This window comes from Rhinopithecus bieti, unplaced genomic scaffold, assembly GCF_001698545.2.
Source record: "Rhinopithecus bieti isolate Rb0 unplaced genomic scaffold, ASM169854v2 scaffold_22522, whole genome shotgun sequence".
Lineage (NCBI taxonomy): Eukaryota > Metazoa > Chordata > Mammalia > Primates > Cercopithecidae > Rhinopithecus > Rhinopithecus bieti.
The window spans coordinates 1,111,361-1,122,913 of record NW_016811454.1 but is presented as its reverse complement, the minus strand read 5'-3'; positions in this window follow the sequence as shown (position 1 = coordinate 1,122,913).

Below are 11,553 nucleotides of genomic sequence, written 5' to 3'. Positions count from 1 at the left end.
GTTTCAAAATAAGATATGTATTTTTTTCTTTTCTTTTTTCAAGACAGGGTCTCATTCTGTCACCCAGGTTGGAGTTCAGTGGCAAGATCTCAGCTCACTGCAGCCTCAACCTCCCTGGCTCAAGCAATCCTATCACCTCAACCTCCTGAGTAAGTAGCTAGGACTACAGGTGTGCACCACCATGCCACTCTTTGTTGTTGTTGTTGTTGTTGTTGTTGTTGTTGTAGAGACAAAGTTCTGCTGTGTGGCCCACAGGGTGGTCTTGTACTCCTGAACTCAAGTGATCCACCCACCTCGGCCTCCCAAAGTGCTGGGATTACAGGCATGAGCCATCATGCCAGGACCTAAAGTATGTATTTTTTCCAAACTCTGAAAGCATTTTTTATAGGCTGCATAATATTCTACTGCATGAGTGTCTATCATAGTTTCTTTAGCCTAGTGGTTTTCAACCCTGGCTACACATGAAAGCCACTTGGAGACTTTTTATACATATATGGCTAGGTCTCAGTCCTAGAGATTTTGATTCAGTTGTTCTGATATGAGGATTGGGCATCATTATTGTGAAAATATAGCAACCCAAGTGATTTTAATATAGAACCAGAAATGAAAATCAGTAGGCTAAGGAAAACTGTAATAGTAACCAATCTCTTAATGTTGATTATTTAGGTTGTTTCTAGCCATAGTATGTCAATAAAAATATTTGTGCATTGTGTATTTCCCTTATTTTGTATTATGTTATTGGTATTAACCTTAGAGGTCAAAGGGTATGAATATTTTTAAGGCTGCTCTTGGTATTTTTTCAAATCGATTTTAAAAGCAAACTATCCGGTGTCTATTCTATTGTATGTAGCTAGAACATTCTCCATTTTAAATGTCTTTGTTAGCATGATAGAAAAAAGGTGTAATATTATTCTAATTTGCATTTTAAAACTTTTTTTAGAGGGTTAAGTATTTCCAAATTTTGTTGTGCATCAGCGTTTCCTCTTTGGGAAATAATTGTTATATTCTTTTATGTATTAGGAAGGTCGTCTTTCTCAGATAGTTTTATGTAAGAGCTTTGTCATATATAAGTGCAATATTTCCCCAGTTTGTGGTTTGACTTTTAATTTTGGTCATTTTACTCTTTAAGAGGAAGAATATTTTCTTGGGAATGAGAAAATATGCTGCAGTAGCAAGAAGAGTTGGCAAACTCAAGGCTTGTTCTATATCTGGAAGAAGTTCCTAAGACAGAGGAGGAAAAAATACTGCAAGCTGTGGCCAAGAAGTTCTGTGTTTTGTATTCCTAAGGTGTTTTGAGGGTTGAGGAATATGTATCAAACCCAATAGGGTTTATTTTATTCTTATTCATAGGACTACGTGCCCCATTTTAAGTACCACCTTAGAGAGAACAACACATGTGAGAGTTATTTTTCTCCTTGGTCATAGAATATTTGGAAAATCAGATACTAAATTAGTTGTAGCACAGCCCTGAAAATAAAAAACTTGCTAAAAAAAAAAATGAGTTCACACAAAAAGTGTAGTGTAGGTTGGCAAAAACAGATAGAAATAAACAGATCATACTGTCTATTATGGGGAAGATATTCTGGGCTAACCCCACTCACAATCACTGCAGTATTCAGTGTAATAGGGCAAGAAGTCTTATCACGAAATGTTATTTCAGAAAAGAAGATAAGTGAATCACACATAGACCTGAGAAATCTAGGCTAGTCTGCAAGAAGCCATTCACCCCTTCAGGGTTAGTGGAAGGCTTCCGCCACGTGGGGGAGCTCAAATCTCACTTCCCTCAGCTATTACTCCACCCACAAAGTAGTTGATTACTAATATTGGATTGGTCAAGTCCAAGAACATGGTTTAGGTCACTATGCTTGGGCCTGGAACTTTCTCTGTGCTAAAGAAAAGGTTAAACATGGTTTCTAGTGGCAAAATTTCTTTTTTAGCTCATTTTGTAGGTTTTTTTCCCACCTTGATTGACTTTTTAGGAAAACTGGTTTCCTATTCAACCGGGTGATGAAACAGTTTGAGGGCTTTGCTGAGGCCTTTGTGCCCTGCTGCCTCCTGGAAGGTCTTGGGGGGGGTGGGCAATGGATGGTTTCTAAGAAGAAGAAAAACTTTTCCTTATTTCCTTGCTTTAATTGCAATTTGATTGGAATTACCTTTTCTTTCCATTAGAGCCAAACAATAAGGATGACTGCAGGCCGGGTAACATCCTCCGGGTAATGAGACAGAACTGATTGCAGTAGATTAGGAATTAATTTCAAGGGCAAAGGAAGGCTTATCTCAAAACAGACAGAACTTCACTGTAGACAATTTTGGACTGGTGGTGCTAGCATTGATGGACAGGAGGGACAATCCTAGGGTTTTGTTTTCCTTCTTATCTCCTTTTGTTCCACCTGGACTGAGATGAATCCTGATAATGGCAGAGATTTTTGAGCACTAAATTGATTCAATAAATCAGAGTTATGAAATTAATCACTAAACAAATGAAGATCTGTAAAAGCCATTTCTTTCTTTCTTCTCTTTCTTCCTTTCTTTTTGTTCATTCATGCTTCTTTTCCTTTTGGAGGTGGTTGCATTTAAGATTTATCAGTAATTGCTTTTCCTATTTAAAATTGATTTTTAACTATATAAATGATTCCCAAATACCTTCTCCTTCCAAAAAACTGGACACCTACAGCTAAAGCTGCCACTAAGTCCTCTTTGAGCACTATCCAACTACCCTGATGCCATATCCCAGGCATTATGATAGAGTAGTAAGGGAGGGTTGGAGCCAGATTGCTTAGGCTCAAATTAAACTAATTAAACGGCTGTGCAACTTTAGGCAAGTTACTTAACCTGACTATGACTGAGTTTTCTTATCTGGAGAATGGATATTAATGCCTACCTCATAGAGTGATTTTAAGGATTAAATGTAATAATATTTGTAAAGCATTTAAATACCATATGGCATGTAGAAGCACTTAATAAATATTAGCTATTGTTATTCTACTTCCTACTTGTAATATATATTTCTTCCCATAGATCATGTAGTGAGCTATGATCTCACCACTGCAGTCCAGCCTGGGCAACAGATTGAGCTGCTGTCTCAAATAAAATAAAATAAAATAAAATAAAAATAAAAAAATAAAGGAAAGAAAAAAAGAAAAAGAAAAAAGAGAGAGAGAGAGTGATATGATTTGGCTGTGTCCCCTCCCAAATCTCATTTTGAATTCCCACCTGTTGTGGGAGGGACTTAGTGGGAGGTAATTGAATCATGGGGGCGGGTTTTTCCCATGCTATTTTCATGATAGTGAATAAGTCTCATGAGATCTGATGGTTTTAAAAGGTGGAATTTCCCTGCACAAGCTCTCTCTCTCTTTGCCTGCCGCCATCCATATAAGACGTGACTCACTCCCCCTTACCTTCCATCATGATTGTGAGGCCTCCCCAGCCACGTGGAACTGTGGGTCCATTAAGCCTCTTCTCCTGCATAAATTACCCAGTCTCGGGTATGTTTTTATCAGCAGTGTGAGAGCAGACTAATATAGAGAGAGTGAGAGAGATAGGGAATCCTTAGGAGGAAATGGATATGGAACAACAGGAGTAAAGAGTTAGATTGTGTTGCTGTAGAAAAAGAGGTCAAGAGATAACCAATATTAAGAGTTTTCAGAATATCATTTTAGTATCATCTGTGTGTTTGACAAAATGGTGTTGTATGCATATTATTCTACAGCTTGCCTTTTTCAATTAGCAATGAGGTTTTGAGATTTACCCATGTTGATACAAACAGATCTAATATATTCCTTTTAACTATTATTGCTACTAATACTTGTCTGTTACAAACAATGCTGCCTGGAACCTTTGAATAAGTGTCTGCAAAGTGAATATGTGCCAGAGTTTCTCTCAAATAGAAATCTATATGTGGAACTGCTGGGTTGTAGGCTATGTGCAAATTGCTTGAACCAATTTATATTCCCGCAGCAGTATCTGAGAGTACCCAGTTCCTGAAAACCTTGCAAAAACTCATAAATAAAATTAAACCTTTGTGCCAATCTAAGGGAGAGAAACAGTATGTCATTGTTTTACTTTGCATTTCCCTGGTTTCTAGTGAGATTGAGCATCTTTTCATGTTTATTGGCCATTTGCATTTTCTCTTTTGTGAATCATCTGTTTATAATCTCTATTCAGATTTCTATTACATTGTCTGATTTTTTCTTATTAATCTATGAGATGATCTTTTGTTAAGTATGCTGTATATACTTTCTCCTAATCAGCTTTGCTTAGCTTTCAGCTTTTTTTTCATGGAGCCTTTGGTCATACAGGCCTAAATGTTAGCGTAATCAAGTTGATTGGTCTAGTTTCTCATTTTTGGGGGCTTGTTTTCATTTTGCTTTTGATTCTTATTTAAGAAATCCTCTTTACCACATATTTGTAAGAATATTCATTTATATTGATCTAAATACATCTCTTTCTATACACACACACACATACATATTTTAAGTGGACCATTTCTATACACGAATTTGTCATCTTGGAAAATATAAAGGCTTCTGGTGCCAGAACACTCTGGCTATAGATATCATATTTGCTGAGAGGCAGAAGAAAAACTACAGATGAAGAAGAAAGATTCAAAATCTGATAGATGATCAGAAAAGTATTGCTTGGGCTTTGGAAGTGGTGAGTCTGAAACATGAAGGCAAACGGGACCAACTTTAAGAACAGACTTTTTTTCTTGAGGTTAGGTGGAAAGAGAACATACTGGGAAGGATGACATCAATCAGACAAGTGATATAAGCCTGCATGTTGTAGAGAAGGAATGAGATTACTTTAGGAATAGGTAAAAATATGTGGGAAAATATGTGAATCTACCTGAAAGAGATAGGGAATCTTAAATTAACTGGGAGTGGTAATGTGTGCCTCTAGTCCTAGCTACTCAGGGGCTGAGCAGGGAGGGTTGCTTGATCCCAGGAGTTGGAGGCTGCAATGAGCTATGATTGCTCCAGTCTGGGCGACAGAGCGAGAACGTGTGAGAGAGAAAGAGAAAGAGAGATAGGGCAACCCTGGGGAAGCAGGGGAATAGATATGGAACAACAGGAGTAAAGAGGTTGTGTTGCTGTAGAAAAAAAGGTCAAGAAGGCAGTATTTCTGTTGGTCTGAACAGAAGCTAGAAAACACAGAAGAAGACATGTTGTTTTTTCCTGCACCGCTAAAGACTTGAGAAACATCACCAACAGTAACTCCACTTCAGAAATGTGTTGATGGAAGGATGCTCCAGCTGGCGTAAGTGTGGAGGCAGAGGGAAAATCTAACCTAGGGAGGAGGATTGTTAGGATGAAACATTTCCAAAGTGTAAAACAGTAGCTTCTTCAGCATAAACAACATCATCAGACTTAAAACAAACAAACAAACCATCCACCCAGCCAACCATGGTATCTGGTGGGAGTTAGAGAAATAGAGAGAAGCAGGAAATTGGGTCTAGGGGAAATATAAGGTCAAGAACATAGGGTGCTTGGAGATGCCTCTTCTAAATAGGCAGAGCACTGTTGCAAGAAGGCAGAGCCTGCACTCTTGGGGCTCCAGCTCAGTTTATATGTTGTGCTGCATTTGAGCACCAGGAATATGAAGATAAATATAAAAGCAAATGAAGAAGTTTTTAAAATGCAGAATGAGCACAAATAGGAAGAAAAGAACCTAAGAAATTCCTGGGGATTGGTGAGACCCTCAGTGCAAATTTCTGAATTGTGCAAGAAGAAGCACCAGTGCGTATAGGAGTGATGGACTTTTCAATGAAATCTGGAATTTAGTATCACAATTAATCTCCTGATCACGTTCCTTCTAACTGGGTTTAAGGTCATGGGAGTTGACAAGCAGGGACCCTGGACAACTGCATGGATTGATTGACATCCTGCAATCCTGTTTTGTCTCCTTCCTCCTCTTCTTTGAATATCAGTGTATTAGAATCTTACAGTGAATATGCGTTTGGACATCATTCATTCCTTAGCTGACATACCTGCTAACTTTGATTAGATTATTTTTGTGTCTTTGAAAGTGGGGCCATCCTTAAGCAAAACTGATGTTCTTCAATTTCTGACCCCTGATCTACAGATTTTTCTATAGCTACACCCTTCTTTATCTTCTTTCTATACTTCCCCATCAAGTGGTGTGTGTATATCTTTAGAATTTTCTTCTCTGCTCCAAACTTAAAAGACATAGCTGTGGAAAAAACCCCAAAGCTAAACATTTTCATGGGCCAGAAATGGAAACACTCAGTGGTAAGCTGGACTGCAGTATAGGCCTGCTGGGCTGTAGGTCCAGAAATAGGCAGAGTGAGGAGGGTGACTCCTACAGGGCAATGAAAACCAAAGTGGTACACATGTGGTGGGGCACCAGAGCCAGCATCACTGTGTAAAACCAAAGGCTAGGTGGGCCTGCCTGACCATGAAAGGAGGTTGAAACCACTCTGATCACTGCTTGAAGCTGTGGCTTTATAAAGCTGAATCTCTGTAGGGAACGGGAGGAAATAGAGCAAGCCAAGCAGCAGGATCTATCTGGCTCAGTAACTAGATCTACAACAGTCCCATCACTCTGGGCTAGGAGCACCATATCTCCAAAGCAAGACCTGTTTCTGGATTTGCGTGCTAAAGTTCTCCCTAGGGGCTGAGTGGAGGCAATTGCAAAACTTATACATAAGGAGAGGAGACCAGAGAGCAAGTAAACAACCCAAACAAAATACAACAAAAACAGCTCCACCCAAGATGAGTCTACCAACCCAAATATAAGTAGTTCCATTAGGAAAACTACCACCAGAAAAGACAGTAACAAAATCGTCAATCAAGAGAAGAATCCACTCCTAATGAAATACAAAACGATATACAATTATCAAGTGACTTAAAAATTATGTTTCAGGTCTTTAAGGGGATAAAGAAGAACAAGAAGTGATTATTTGGACCTAGCAACAAAAGTTATATGTCAATGAATAACAGTAAAAAAATTTACTGGGGAAATGGAAAAAAACCGAAATCTCTCAAGCCCTTGTTGTATACTTAGATTTGACCGGCTAATTCTCATTCTTTCAATCAATCAATTCTACTTGAGATGTGTAATGTGCCAAGTGCCGTTCTAGGTGTTTGGCATACATCAGTGAAAAACACAAAGAATCTCATGGCTCTTGAGCTTATATTCTAGCAAGGGTGCACAGTGAACAAAAATAAATAATTAAATCATCTAGCGTTACGTTTCTAAGAGTGATAGTGCTGCAGGGGAAATAAGAAAAGAAACAGGGTAAGAGAAGTGGGGAGCTCTGGAGTGGGCGGGTTGCAAATAAAAGTCTTATTTTATTCATTTAAACAGGTTCTACAACATGCACTGGAGCCTGTCAGGAGGGTGGGGAGGGAAAGTATTAGGAAAAAGAGCTAATGCATGCTGGGCTTAATACCTAGGTGATAGGTTGATAGGTGCAGCAAATCACCATGACACACGTTTACCCATGTAACAAATCTGCACATCCTACACATGTATCCCTGAACTTAAAATAAAATTAGAAAAAAACCCCAAGTTCTAAAGAACCTGTATCTGATAAAACATTAGGCCTGATTTAAGTTACTATATATATATTAAAGCAAAACATTTCATTTAAAAATGAATTCCGTATTTTCATTCATCATGTAGGCTGTATTTAGCCCGAATTAGTGTCGTTTTCATGTTTTTCTGCTTTTCAGTTGAGAGGAAGTTTATTGAAATCATTTTTGCTTTCAGAAGAATATGTGCATGGCTCACTAATGTATACTTGTGTTTTTCTTAGCTTGGTAGATTCATAGCAAGGCAGGACTTGTCAGGCAAGCCATAGTGCTTGGAGCTGAAGGGAACCAATCACCACAAGACAATGTCCTGAGAAATGGCCATCAAAGCTGGAAGTCCACCTGAGCCAGCAATCTGAGGAGACATGGTAGAGAGTGAAGGTCCACATGGAAGCCCCAGGATGGGCAAAAAACATCAAGAGATTTGGAAATAAAGAACGGAAATGTCAATGAAGAGTTCAACTCTTTGTTGTGACTGGTGGTTGACACAGCCCCCAGGAGATCCTGAGAACATGTGCCCAGGGTGGTCAGGCTACAGCTTGGTTTTGTGCATTTTAGGGAGATAGAAGATATCAATCAATGTATGTAATTGGTTCAGTCCCAAAAGGCAGGGCAACTCAAAGCAGGGGCTTCCAGGTCATAGGTAGATTCAAAAATTTTCTGATTGGCAATTGGTTGGAAGAGTTAAATTATTGTCTGAAGAACTAGAATCAATGGAAGGCAATGTCTGGGTTAAGATAAAGGGTTGTGGAGACCAGGGTTCCCATTATGCTGATAGCATCAATAGAAGGGAACAGACTGTGAATGTTTCTTATCAGACTTAAAGAATCTGTTCTGTCAGTCTTAAAGTCTGTGTTAACGTTAATGCTGGTCAGCTATGCCTGAATTCCGAAAGAGAGGAGAGTATAATGAGGCATGTCTGACCCCCACTTCCCATTATGGCCTGAACTGGTTTTTTAGGTTAACTTTGGAATGACCTTGGCTGAGAGGAGGGGTCCATTTAGATGGTTTGGGGGCTTAGAATTTTATTTTAGATTTACAGAAGCCAGAAAGTGGGAGAGAGAAAGAGAGAGAGCCATCTGTGACTGCTATTTACAGGGTCCTGTGGCCTGGGGTTTTGGTAGGGAAAAAAAGAGCTTTGCCCTGACCTGGATATGTATATTCCCTTCTTGTTTAAAAAATAATACATAATCATCTTTCTGACGCAACTTGAAAGCAAGAATTAAAAAAAAAATCCACAAAATGATTGCTCTAAGCATGGTCAGAAAAAGATGAATTCTGCAAGGAAGGTGGATGCTTCAATTCTCTTGAGGCTGCTGCTTCTCCTGCTAGATCTTGATCAATAATGCTACCTGATGGGCAAAGTTGGGGCCAGTGGAATATACACATACTTCTGATATGATTTGAGGAGCAGCCACTTGAATGGCATCTCTGTCCCCAAAATGCATCTCTGTCACTTTCCATCTTGCCTGAAATTCCAATTCATGTAGATTAAGATTTTTTCTTTAGAATATCACATTAAAATGCAATTGTGTCACATAAGAATTCATCTACAAATTAATCTGGCAAACAAAGAACAGAATCTAGAGACCAAGACATTGATCAAGAAAAAATTGGGGAAAGAGAATGGAAAAAAGAGACAAAAGTAAAACCAGAGCGAGCAGCCCAGAAGATGTCCCCTGAATTGTGATGAAGCCTTTTGGGACCCCGGGAGGATGTAGAAAATTATCCAAAGGGGGCATATAGGGAAATCTTACTAATACTTATTTCTGAACTGAACATTTATAGAAACTTTTTTTAAATGTGGCATCAATTTGTAAACATTATTTTATTTTGTTATTTCTAGGTATTAAAAATATGTACTATGGAAATAAAGATAGAGTAGGCCTTAGAGATCCATGAAGGACTATTGTATTTAACTTTACAACTTGCAAGAGAAGGTGCCAAGATCTTTGTTAGCATAACTTTAATTCCAGCTGGTCATAGAATGTTCCACGGCTTGGAAGTATTTCTGGGACAGATTCAGCATTTAAATAAAAGGAAACTTACAGATCAGATAATCACTAGGGGATATGGATGTTGGGAGGTTGGGAGTGATCAGGGAATGGAGATGATGAGTTTTTTTCTGAGATTTTAGGCTGAAGTGCCCAGTAGTCAGTTTGGAAGACCTTAGCCTCAGGTAGAACCATGAGTCAGCAAGACATATAAATAGTAGACCAGTTAGGAATCAGATGATGGTCATTTCCTGAGGAATGCTAGATGACTTAGTGTACTTTCAGATAATGCATTCTTTGGAGTTCACAAAATGGTGAAATGTCAACTTAAGAAATTGTTTAAGTAAATATCCATAAGTACTTGAAAATCATTAACTTTTTTTTTTTTTAGACAAGGTCTCCCTCTGTTGCCCAGGCTAGAGTGCAGTGGTGCAATCATGGCTCACTGCAGCCTCTACTTTCTGGGCTCAAGAGATCCTCCTGCCTCGGCCTCCTGAGTAGCTGGGACTACAGGTGTGTGCCACTATGCCTGGCTAATTTTTGTATTTTTTGTAGAGATGGAGTCTCACTGTGTTGCTCAGGCTGATCTGGAACTCTTGGGCTCAACCAATCCACCCATCTTGGCCTCCCAAAGTGCTGGGATTACAGATGTGAGCCATCATGCCTGGCCACATTTTTTAAATGTAAAAATTACTACTTTTTTTTTTTTTTTTTAATGCCATGTTTCCTTGACTTGGTCTGCTTATTGTCCATTACCCTGATTAAAGGTGGCTATGCAGGTGGAATTGGGAACTGGGTACCCACAGTTGGCAGCTCATGGATACCTCAGCATTTATTCTCTTCCTTTTGTCTTTGTTGGGAGGAAAAGACTTTTCCTCTACCCTCTTTGTTCAATAACAGGAGCCTGCAAATTAAACTGACAAAAGACAGACAAACAAGAGGAAAAGGCTTGTTATTCATATACATATAGAACTAACAAAAGAAGTAGCTAGCTTGATAAATAATTGAAGTTTACATACCCCAGTAGGGAAAAGGGAGGTGGTAGAAAATACTTCTATGAGAAGAACAAATAGATTTCTTTAGGAAAGAAAAATGGGTTTTAGGAGAACAAGTAGGAGATAAGAAAGTTTATGATCACGTTTGTTCATGCAGGAACTCTTTTGTCTTCTTCATGGCCGTGAAACTCCTCCAGAGAGGAGGAGGTAGATGTACTCTCAGTTTTCTTCTTGGGAGTAGACTTGCTCTAAAGAAGGAGTATATGGAAGCCTCTTTTCCCACAAGCTGCTGCTTCTAGTCATGTAAGGGAAGCTCCTAGAAGGCTTCTTTCCACGTCTGTTAAATCTCAAATATCTTCAGCTTAAAATAATTTTCATACCAACTGTGGGGTTCTAAGTGGGTCCCCATATCCCTTTTATATCTTAGACTAATCCATAGCAACATCAACATTCCTCCATGTCTTAAAAATTTTTTAATGTCTTTATGTCAGAAAATTTTCAATCATAGAAAACCCAACTCAAATAGATTTTAAGTATAAGGGAGAATTTCTTGATTCACCTACCTGGAAAGTTCAAGAGTAGATGTTACCAAGCTCTCTTTCTTCAGCTATCAGCTTTGCTTTCTTCTATACTGGCTTTTTTCTCAGGCAAAATCCCTCTTATGGTGGGAAGATGGGAAGGAAGCCCCTCTCTCAGTTGCTCTAGCAAATGTGTAGAATTAGCTTCAGTGTGTTTAAGTGAATAATAGACCCATCAATAGACCAATTACTGTGGCCAGTGTGGTTCCACCTAGCTAAGCCCAGGTTATATGCCCACCCCTGGACCATGCTGTGGGCTCAACTCTTCTGAAGCTCACATATTGAAAGTAGAAGAAAGATGAGTTCTGAAAAAAGTTCACTTACCAGAAGAAGGTAAAATGGATTTTAGTGGCTAACACCAATAGAAGCTTTTTACAGTTTTTTTTTTTTTTTTTTTTTTTTTTTTTTTTTTTTTTTTTTTCCCCCCTGGTTT